The sequence below is a fragment of the Octopus bimaculoides genome, chromosome 1, assembly GCF_046866305.1.
Source record: "Octopus bimaculoides isolate indiv1 chromosome 1, ASM4686630v1, whole genome shotgun sequence".
NCBI lineage: Eukaryota > Metazoa > Mollusca > Cephalopoda > Octopoda > Octopodidae > Octopus > Octopus bimaculoides.
In genome coordinates, this window is record NC_142928.1 from 167,186,962 (window position 1) to 167,199,407 (window position 12,446).

A 12,446-nucleotide genomic window follows, 5' to 3' on the forward strand; every position below is an offset into this window, starting at 1 on the left:
TTCTATTTATCTAGCTAGCTAGTAAGTTAGCTATGACCCTTTTCCACTATCTTGCACTGGCTTTATTTCTTTGACTATCATTCTGATTAACTTTCTTTCTATTTATCTATTTGCTTGCCTCTTTATATATATATATGGTTATATATATATATATATATATATATATATATATATATATATATATATATATATATATATATATATATATATATATATATATATATATGGTTATTGCTCAGTTAATGATGAATTCCAATCAACTGTGCATTATATTTGGAATGTTAAATGGCAATAGAACTATTAAAAAGAACGAGTGACTCCTGGAAAGACATCGCTGATAATGCTAGGAATTATTATTGTGGAAGTAATAATAATAACCAAAAATAATACATGAAGCTAAAACAAAAGCAAAAGCAGGGATAAACTATCGCTCGACGTTCTAGAAATACCAGCCAAATCACCATGAAATTATACGGTTGCATTTGTTAGGTAACCTTTAGGAAATCTTCGAATGTAAAGGTTTACTCCATTCGAGTTTTTATTGTCTGTTACCCGGATTTACATGAAACTTCTGTCCATACTCTGATGAGTGGATTAAAGAAAATGTCAGCGCTACCGTTTTACTTTACGTAAGAGACCTACATTTATATGTCTTATCGTATTTGTTTGTGCGTCTGTTTAAATACATACACATATATACACATATGCTGATTTAACTACACACTTTACGCTGTTAACTTAACTACATACATTATATAAGTACTTTTCTGATTAATATATCTACTTTAGCATTGATATAACTGCAGCTATCAATGATATAATGAATTATGTGTTCCTCATCATTGGGTGCCAGCGTAAAGTCTTAAAGCTTCATGGAAGCCTCGAATATGGGGTGTAATTTATTTGGGAAAAGAATTATATTTAAATGCAATTCTTTTCCCAAATAAATTACAGTTATGAGTCTACTGCATCTTATGGAAGAACCAGTTGTAAGCTAATGAAGTTTATTTCTTTGTCATCTTACAAAAAATAAGACCTGGGGTCGATTTGCTCGACTAAAGGCGGTGCTCCAGCATGTCCACAGACAAATGACTGAAAGAAGTTAAAGAGGGTATATATATATACATATATATATGTATATATATATATATATATATATATATATATATATATATATATATAGGACTTATTCTTTGTAAACCTAGTACTTATTCTATCTGTCTCTTTTGCCGAACCGCTAGTTTACGGGGACGTAAACAAACAAGCATCGGTTGTCGAGCGATGTTGGGGGACAAACACAGACACACAAACATAGACACACAAACATACACACACACACACACACACACACACATATATATATATATATATATATATATATATATATATATTCAACTGGTTCTTCCATAAGATGCAGTAGACTCATAACTGAGTGTAATTTATTTGGAGAAAGAATTGCAGTTAAATGTAATTCTTTCCCCAAATAAATTACACCCCATATTCGAGGCTTCCATGAAGCTTTAAGACTTTGCGCTGGCATTCAATCATGTGTTCAATGCATCTTGTGGTGGGAACAGCTGTAAACTAATGAAGTTCCTACGATTATCGTTTAATCCTTTGTCATTTTATTTTCTTCTTAATGCTCTGTACTCTTGTGTTTGTTGTTGTTGGCAATCCGTCGCTTACGACGTCGAGGGTTCCAGTTGATCCGATCAACGGAACAGCCTGCTCGTGAAATTAACGTGCAAGTGGCTGAGCACTCCACAGACACGTGTACCCTTGACGTAGTTCTCGGGGATATTCAGCGTGACACAGTGTGACAAGGATGACCCTTTGAGTTACAGGCACAACAGAAACAGGAAGTAAGAGTGAGAGAAAGTTGCGGTGGAAGAGTACAGCAGGGTTCGCCACCATCCCCTGCCGGAGCCTCGTGGAGCTTTAGGTGTTTTCGCTCAATAAACACTCACAAGGCCCGGTCTGGGAATCGAAACCGCGATCCTATGACTGCGAGTCCGCTACCCTAACCACTGGGCCATTGCGCCTCTGTACTCCACTAACGCTTCATTCTGAAGCATATGGATATTGAGTTCTAAACCAGGTTTAGTCTAGCAATGTGAAATATAGCGTTTTTATACAAAATGCTATAGACTAGCTTTCATTTCGAAGAGTTATTCAATCTAATTTTGTTTTCTTCGGTGACTAGATGCATCTTATTGAATCTGAAAGATTTCGGAGTTTGTTTCAACGGTTTACCAATTAAATAGACTATACGGCAACGTGTGGGTCATTGAGGCCAGACAAATATTTAAAGGCTAGTGAAGTGATAATCATCTTCATCTTGTTTTTAGCGTTTGTGGTGTTTCGTTGTTTTGTGTTTCATTTAAACACCCTCTGTAACATGCTGCAAAACATCAGTACAGTATGATATCAATGCATAATTCTTAACCAGGCTCTTCCAGTGCAGAAATCTCCGGGGTTCCAATCAGAAACAAAAACTTCACACACGGTAGATTCACAAAGAATACCATCTTTTTTGAAAGTGTGTAACTATAAATAGAATGTGATATTAAATTGCGGAAAATGTAACTGAATATGAAATAATTGTCACGCATATCTCAGCAGAATGTGATTATAAGGTGACTATAATAATAACATACTTTTTGTAATTGGATTAAATATTCAAAATATTTTTGGAATTTTGTGTAAGGAAATATGTAGTTCATTCATTAGTTGTTTGGTAAACATGACATAACACCATTGTTATAAAAACACAGGTTCAAGATAAGGGATCCTTTACACAATCGCTCGACAAGCTAAAAACATAAAAATCTCCCTCAAATCACATCTATTTGTCTTGAATAGAGCAATGTTTAAAAAATGGCACAATGGATAACGTATTTCTCACTCATTGTACTTAATGAATTTTATTTCAACACTTTAAGTACAAATTCGATTAATTAAATCGTTGTGTATCAGTGGTTCTAATTTCTTATCCATCCTTCCAAAAACACTTTAGAGTCTTCATGCACGAAACGGTATGGAATGGTTTTGAGAGTCGTTTGGCAGTTATTTCTAATAAGTCGATAGACCACCTAGAGGTTCTTTTAGACGTTAGTGGCAATTCTGTGCTTTTGCGTACTATGTGCATGGTTTGCCGTGATTGTTTCAATTTGTGTATGTGTGTACATGAATGTTTGTTGTACATGCATGTGTGCATCTACGAGTGTAAGTGTTTGTGCGTCTGTGTGTGTGTGTGTGTGTGTATACAGATGTGTCTGTATATGTGTTTTGTGAGCGATTGCAGGTGCATATGCATGTTTGTGTATATAATGCATATACAGAAAGAAAAAACAATATCGACGAAATAGTAGTAGTAGTAGTAGTAGTAGTAGTAGTGGTGGTGGTGGTGCTGGTGGTGGTGGTGGTGCTGGTGGTGGTATTGGTGGCAGCGGCTGCGGTTGTTGGTAGATGTAGAAAAGAAACAGACAGAGCAGTCAGACAGATCAACAGACAGAGAGATAGGAGGTAGTCAAAGCGAAACATACCATTTTTTTTTCCTCACCGACCTCGGCTAATGTTTTTATTTTTTTCATTTTTTTTTCATTTTTTTCTCTATTTATCCAGTATTTATTCATGTTTTTATTCTTATTTATTTATTGTTGATCGTTTCTGTCTTTCCCCCTTTCTGAATTCGTGAATTTTATTCATACATTTATTTATTTATTTGGCAGGAGAAAAAATGGAAGAAAATATGCGACGCTATCATCTTTTACTTGAAAAAAAAAGTGTATAAAAAGACTCGCATACCCTTTGCTCTAACTGATTCTATCAAGAAACAGAGAATTTCTCCATTCTAAGCAAGCTAGATTTATCTATTTATTTATTTATTTATTTATTTATTTATGCGTATACGTATATGTGTGAGTTTTGTTTTTAATTTTTGTTCGTTTATACATATATATATGGAGGAATGGATGGATGGATGGATGGATGGATATGAAAGAATATATTTTTGTGTAGATATATACATATGTGTGTGTATGTGTGTGTGTGAGACTGCATTTGTGTGCGTGTTTGTGGGTTTCTATATGTATATGAATATGGCATGTGCTACGTATATATGTATATTTTTGTATACATATATATATATGTATATGTATGCATACGTATATACACGTCTATATGTGTGTGTGTGTATGTGTGTGCGTGTGTGCGCGTGTGTGTGTGTACACACACACACACACACACACACACACACATATATATATACATATATATATATATATACACATATGCTTCAGTTAGCGGTTAAGGAGTTCACTTCGATACCACAGCCTCACGAGTTCGATCTCAATGCTTGCAATTTCGCCAAGTGAGATTTCTATAGCCTTGCGAGAGAAATTGCGCACTCGGAAACCGCATATCCCGTATCACGCATTATGTCACTCTGATTATGCAAGATAATTGTGTTAAGGATGTCTACAGAACGCTCAACCATTCACACGTTAATTGAAGAGCAGATCGATCAACTTAATCTTCATCGTCGAACGACAAAGATTCACTACCATTCTATGATCTAATTACGTTTTGTGGTGTTGTGTGTGTGTGTGTGTGTGTTTGTGTGATAATTATATTTGTCTAAGGATTTGTACGTACCCATACATCTATATGATGTATATATGTGTTTGTGGGTATGTATGCATGTATGTATGTATGTGTGTGTGTGTACCTGTGTGTATATATTGTGTGTGTGCATATATTGTGTGTGTGTGTGAGAGTACCAGAGAATAATTGGTGTGCTAATATGTCAGCGTAAATTATGATTGGTTGTTGCTTTGTGTACTTTTCTGTGGGTTGCATCTGTGTACATATATAAATATATATATAATATATGTGTATGTATGTATGTATGTATGTATATATATATATATATATATATATATATATATATATATATATATATATATATTCATTAGAAATGCAGAGACGCCTATAATAGGACATCTACTCGCTAGAAATAGCAGCAAAAATACTACATACCACAAAAGTTGTGTGGTATGTAGTATTTTTGCTGCTATTTCTAGCGAGTAGATGTCCTATTATAGGCGTCTCTGCATTTCTAATGAATAATACATAGTCTATTGACTGTTTTTACTCTCGCTAGGCCACTGGTGGTAAATAAAATTTCTAAAATTTTCTTTGCCACCCTATAATTTATTAATATATATATATATATATATATATATATATATATATATAATATGCATATATACATACACCCATATATATATAATATGCATATATACATACACCCATATATATGTTATAGGGTAATATACGTACATACATACATACATACATACATACATACATACATACGTACGTACATACATATGTGTACGCGTGAATGTATGTGTTAATGTTGCTTGATTGCCTCGAAGTTTTGGTTTATGTTACTGTTTCTATAATAATAATAATAATGATATTACTATTATTATTATTATTATTATTATTATTATTATTATTATTATTATTATTATCATTATCATTATTTTTATTATCATCTTCATCATCATCATCGTCATTATTATTATCTTGATAGAGAGGTGGAGAATTTGTTTTTAAGTTAATGTTTACGTCATGTTTCTTTGGTATTCTTTGGCAGGTGATAGTTTTTTTGAAGTTGTTTCTGTAGAGTACATTGAAGAGGAGGAGAAGAAGAAGGTGGAGGAGACGAATGAGGGGAAGTCGAATTATAAATATACAATATACTTGACTGCGAGCTATTTTTATTTTTATTTTCATTTATCGTTTTAGTCATTTCCTATTAATATTAATAGTTTTAATTTTATATTTTTCAGTTGTTTTATTCATATTACGCGTTTCCACTGAGCAATCGCCGACATCTATGCGTTCCTAAGATAGTGCAGAGTTTTGTGTGGTTCTTTCTTTCTTATTACTTTAATCTTTTTTTTTATTTTACTACTGAACTTAATATGTGGGCACTGCTTAGTTGTACAGTTTTCTCCGTTGAGTTGTATATTAAAAATCCTAGGGGTTCTATATAATAAATCCTGATATTCCTATATTATAAATGCTGATGTTAATTTTTTAAAGATTTGTTTACATGCTTTCTTTTAAGACATCTGATGTTATTAGAATTGTTTCTGTTTTCAATCTTCTCTGTCTTATCTCTATTTTTAAATCCTAATATTTGGATGATTTTTTTCATTCCTTTGACAAATACACAGTCACCGCCTATTGGTGCTGATAATTCGATCAGACGACACTTCCTTCTCTTTCTGTTACTTGAAACAATATCCAATTGACTGACCTTGTTCTCATTGTCTGTGTAGATTGGCGTAGCTCAGAGTATGGATGTTTTGTCATTCTCTGAGCTTTTTATCAGGTGTATGGTTAAAAAGCCTCTTTTCTCTTAGTTATTTCAAAATACTGTCACAACTTACAGCGTCTGAAAGTACTGAATCTGTCATACCTGTAGACATATTATAAGTGCAGGCATGCCTGTGTGGCTAAAGAAGCTTGCTTTGCAACCACATGGTTCTGAGTTTAGTCCTACTGCGAGTCACGCAGCAAAAGTTTGTTCTACTATAACCTCGGACTGATCAATGATTCATGAGTGAATTTGGTGGCCAGAAACTGTGTGAAATTCGGTTGTGTATGTGTGTGTATGCGAGTGTATGTGTGTGTATGCGAGTGTATGTGTGTACTTTTCTATTTTTCTTCCGCCGCTGCTTGATAACTGGTTTTGGTTAGTTTGTGTCCTGTAACCTACCGGTTTGGCAAAACCGATAGAATAAGTGTAATTGGTGTAATATCCTGCAAAATTAGTTGACTGTTTAGGTAGTTATGTTATGTATTAATTGTACAACTGTGACTTACTTTCAAGATGTTTCTATTGAATAATATTCAGCATGTGGTTTAGTGGGAATTAAAGAAAATGGTTACAATTTTTTCGATATATGGTTACTAAGTACAATGAAATTAATATCTGTAGCATCTTTTCACATATCCTGGACCAAAATAAATCATGCTCTAATATTTCCAAAATCAGGACTTCAGACTATAACAGAAATAGATAATTATAAAGTTTCACGAAGCAAGAGCATACCAAGTTCCTTTTAGATGGTTTAATGGAAATATAAAAAATCTAAGAATGAACTAATCAGAAATTTACTGCCGTTGGATTTTTACATTTTCATTTCTATACCCTCCCGATTCCCATGACATTAATTTATTAATTCATATTACTAATGCACTAGGTCTAAACAACTCGTCCTACGATCGTTCGCCATGATAGATCGCTAACCACTACACATATATTTTTTCTCTCCTTTTTTTTTCTCTCCTTGTTTCTCTCCTTGTTTCTTTCTGTGTTCCTTTCTGTTGAAGAGCATAGGCTCGAAACGTTAAAGACTTTCTCTATTCCCGAGCGTTATACTAATGCATCCATTTGTTGTTTACACCACCTGTCTTCAACTGTTGTTTTTTTCGTGAATTCTCCTATAATTGTGGCATGATGTAAACTGTATATTATGATACTTCAGAATACATATGTATTCGTGTACAAACATTTGCACCTATACACACAAACATGAATACACATGTATAACACACACAAACATACGATATATTCATTTCAATAATGTTTATATGTTTAATGTTTTCAGATGGAAATATTTATATTCTTTATATAATAATTCATTCAATAGATATAGGTTTAGTTTGGGTTTTTCCCATGAGCATGCATTCTGTGCCGTTACTCAGTTGATTGTAGTTAGATTGTTTTATTTGTGTTATTAATTTGATATAATTAGTAAGTTTTTGTCATATCTATATTGTTCTTTTATATTTTATATTACTCATCCCGAAATACCACAATATCTGTTTCAACAGACAGTTTCACATCAGGAATCTTGCAACACAATTTCATATATATATATACATACATACATATATACATATATAGACGTAGATATATTGTATGTGCATACATACATATATATATATATATATATATATATATATATATATATATATATATATATATATATATATATATATATATATATATATATATATATATATATATATATATATATATATATATATATATATACATATGTACATGTACATATATATATGCGTGAATATATATATATATATACATTAGTGTATGTATATATGTATATATATATACATGCGACGCAGACATATTCCCGGAATTAGTGCGCCAAAACGAAGACTTTTGAATTTTACCATTAAGCTGTAATTAACAGAACCACATACACGTTCACCTATGACAGTGGGCAACTTTGTATAGGGTTCTGAGGATTACGGTTACATTACGATCAGGCTGAAGAGAAACAGACATTCGGTAAGAGTGGTAATTTCGATACTAGTTCCTGTTTAATAATGATTTTTTCGGTAATTTTAAATGTCTTGTCCGCTTACGCTTTGGTATTCTGCTGAATTTTGTTGTGAGAACAATTTAGGTCTTAGTAGACACAAGATGTGATCTATTTCTAGCACATTAAGTGTCCACGTGAGTGGTCAACTTTATATATAAAAATATACTTTAATACCCTGAGATCGCAGATATTGTTTCTGAATCTCTTTGATTCTTTAAATGTGCTAGCTTCCTGGTAATAAATCGATATTAATTAATATATGATATTTTACCCTATATTTTTAATTGAATTAACCATTACCAAGTTCTCAAACTGGATATATGCGACGCAGTAAATATTTTTTCTGCAGACATATTCCCGGAATTAGCACGCCAAAACGAAGACATTTGAATTTTACCATTAAGCTGTAATTAACAGAACCACATACACGTTCACCTATGACAGTGGGCAACTTTGTATAGGGTTCTGAGGATTATGGTTACATTACGATCAGGCTGAAGAGAAACAGACATTCGGTAAGAGTGGTAATTTCGAAACTAGTTCCTGTTTAATAATGATTTTTTCGGTAATTTTAAATGTCTTGCCCGCTTACGCTTTGGTATTCCGCTGAATTTTGTGCGAACAATTTAGGTCTTAGTAGACACAAGATGTGATCTATTTCTAGCACATTAAGTGTCCACGTGAGTGGTCAACGTTATATATAAATATATATATATATATATATATATATATATATATATATATATATATATATATATATATACGTATATATACTTACTTATACATATGTATATATGAATATATATATATATGTGTGTGTGTGTGTGCATATATATATATATATATACATATATGTATATATAAATATATATCTGTAAATATGACCTATATATATATATATATATATATATATATATATATATATACACACACACCTATACGTATATATACGTATGTGTGTGTGTGTGTGTGCGCGCGCGCTTGTGTGTGTGTACATATATTGTTTTATTCTTTGATTCTTTTATCTTTTTCAGTCATTTGACTACGGCTATGCCTGAGAACCGCATATAGTCGAGCAAATTGAACCCGGGACTTATTCTTTGTAAGCCTAGTACTTATTTTATCGTTCTCTTTGCGGAACCACTAGATAACGGAGACGTAAATACACTAGCATCGATTATCAAGCGATGTTGGGGAATAAACACAGACACACAAACATATATATATATGTATACATATACATGTGTGTGTGTGTGTGTTCGTGCGTGCGTGCGTGAGTGCGTGCGTGCGTGCGTGCGTGCGTGCGTGCGTGCGTGCGCGTATGTATACGACGGGCTACTTTCGGTTTCCGTCTACCAGATCCACAGATAAGGTTTTGGTCGGCCCAATGCTATACTAGAAGAAACTTGCCCAAGGTGCCACGCAGTGAGACTGAACCCGGAACCATGTGGTTGGTAAGCAAATTAGTGATCACACAGTCACTTCTGCACCTATATACATGTATATATATATATATATATATATATATATATATATATATATATATATATATATATACATATATATAGATAGATAGATAGATAGATAGATAGATAGATATACACACACACATATGTATACATATATATATTTACACATATATATATATTTATATATATATACATATATATATATGTATATATCCATATATATCTGCATTTATATATGTATGTATATTTATGCATATATATTTATACATATGTATATGCATATATGTCTGTGTGTGTGTATTTATACATATATTGTTATACACACACGGACACTGACACACACGGACACTGGCACACACGTACCCATGTATATATATGCATGTATGTATATATACATATATTATATATATATATATATATATATATATATATATATATATATATATATATATATATATATATATATATATATATATATATATACATTAAGGGAGTTTTGATGTGTGTGCATCTGTGTGTAATCTGCGAAACACAAACAACAGCAGCATAATAATAATAATAATAACAACAATAATAATAATAATAATAATAATAATAATAATAATAATAATAATAATAATAATAATAATAATAATAAAATCAAAGTTATTGAGTTAAAGCCAAAAAGACCAGCAATTAGCTGTGGCACTCTTCCAGAAAAAAAGAGAGAACTTTCAAAAGTTCAACGAAGCAAACACCAAGAGAAACAAAAAGAAACTGAAGAAAGGGGAAATAATAGGAAAAAAGACTATGTTAAATAAAAATAATAAAGAAAAGAAATATTAAAGATACAAGTGACAAGAAACAAGGAAAGAGAGACACGTGAAAAGAAAATAGGGGAAGACTGAAAAACAAAAAGAGTCAGGAAAAAAAATAAGGCAGATGAAAACAGATGGGGTGGGGAATAGTGAAATAAGCAAAGAAGAAGAAAAAAGAAAAAGTGCCAATGAGAACGAATGAGGAGATGAAGAGAAGAGAAAATGATATAATGAGAGATAAAAGAAGAAAATGAGTTGCACAAGAGGGGAAAACGAGTTAAGCCAAAAGAATGATGGAATAAAGCAAATGGAATAGAATGAATGAATGAAATAGGAAGAGTAAAGAATTAGAGATATCATCATCATCATCAGCATCATCATCATTGTCATTATTATTATTATTAGTATTTTTTGTTATTTTTGCCATGGATGCACACGTTTATAGAGTTCCTGCTTCTAAGCATTTTCATGGGATTTTTCTTGGGATTTTTCACGGATTACTTGAAAAAAAAAAAAGTATTTTTGTTCATTTTTCATTCTGGACTCTTGACAAGTAACTTTTTGGGGATTATTTAACCTCCACCACATTTTCTTCTGCTGGAAAAAGGTTTTTGTCTGGATATTTTACTTTTTACTCTGAACATTTCTACCGGAGAGCCATTTATAGATTTGTTCACGTTTAAAAATTACTCTATCAAAAGAAGACGAAATAGACATGCGTCACAATGCTGGTAGCAACGGTGGAAAACTAAAAAAATAAAATAAAATAAACGCACCCACCTTTTTTTTTTTTTTTTTTTTTTGTTCAGACACGAAAGCAGACAATTTGACAACGAAACAAATGCTCAGACTTACACGCACAAACATTCACAGACTAACTTTAAAAAGTAGAATCTGCTATAAACGGTAACTTAAATTAAGAACATTAACGACATCACCATCAGCAACTCATCATTTTTGCTGACGTTGTGAGTTCTAGGGAACTCATTATAAGAGCTGATTCCAAATGTGAAAAAAAAATTTCATGCTTCGATACAAGGGGGTTTTACCCAAGTTACATTCCCCTGTGATGTTAATACCAAGGAGAGATTCCCAGTAACCACGAAAAAGAAGTTGGAGAAAGATCTAGTTGACGTGTAAGAAGATGTAATGCTTCTTCGACTGAGCCAGGTCATATGGAAGTGTGTGCTTGGAGTCGATGCATTCGACTAGCCCCTACCTCCAAAATGTCAGGGCTTGTGTCTGTTATAGAAAGATTATTGTTATTATTTTGGTTTGTCTCAGGTTCGGTCTTATTCCTGGTAGGAATTATGTGGATAGCTGGTTTATTATTATTATTATTATTATTATTATTATTTTATGTTTGACTTTTGCTTTGCATTTGTACAAGTTGGATCCAAGTCTCACCCAGGGACCTCAAGAGACAACAAGTTAGAAGTTCATGTAGGTGTTATGCCTAGGGTACCATATATTTGGATTTGTACATAGTGTTGTTTTAGAGAATGTTTAAGAAACCATAAGAAAATTATGTGTTTGTTTTAAAATTTGAGATCACATAGACAGTATTTTACGTAGGATATGGGCACTTCCCATGAGCACTATCTTTTGAACTTCAGCCATTTTGGGGTTTCCTGGTATCTGAGTTAGGTAGTAATCAGCCCGTTTCGCTGTCATTCCCAGGGCACCTATGACAATAGGTATTGTTTTCGTCTTCAGAGTCCACATTTTGCTAATTTTTATTTCAAGAT

At 32.4% G+C, this 12,446-nt stretch overlaps 1 long non-coding RNA gene across 1 annotated transcript in view; it reads left to right on the top strand.

Moving 5' to 3' along the window:
- LOC128249959 (uncharacterized) overlaps positions 1–6,088 on the top strand; it is a 39,031-nt gene extending 32,943 nt beyond the window's left edge. The window contains exons 2-3 of the long non-coding RNA XR_008266107.2: positions 3,732–3,920; positions 5,666–6,088. This is a non-coding gene — a long non-coding RNA (uncharacterized LOC128249959). The remainder of the gene's footprint in view (positions 1–3,731; positions 3,921–5,665) is intronic.
- The last annotated feature ends 6,358 nt before the right edge of the window (positions 6,089–12,446 follow it).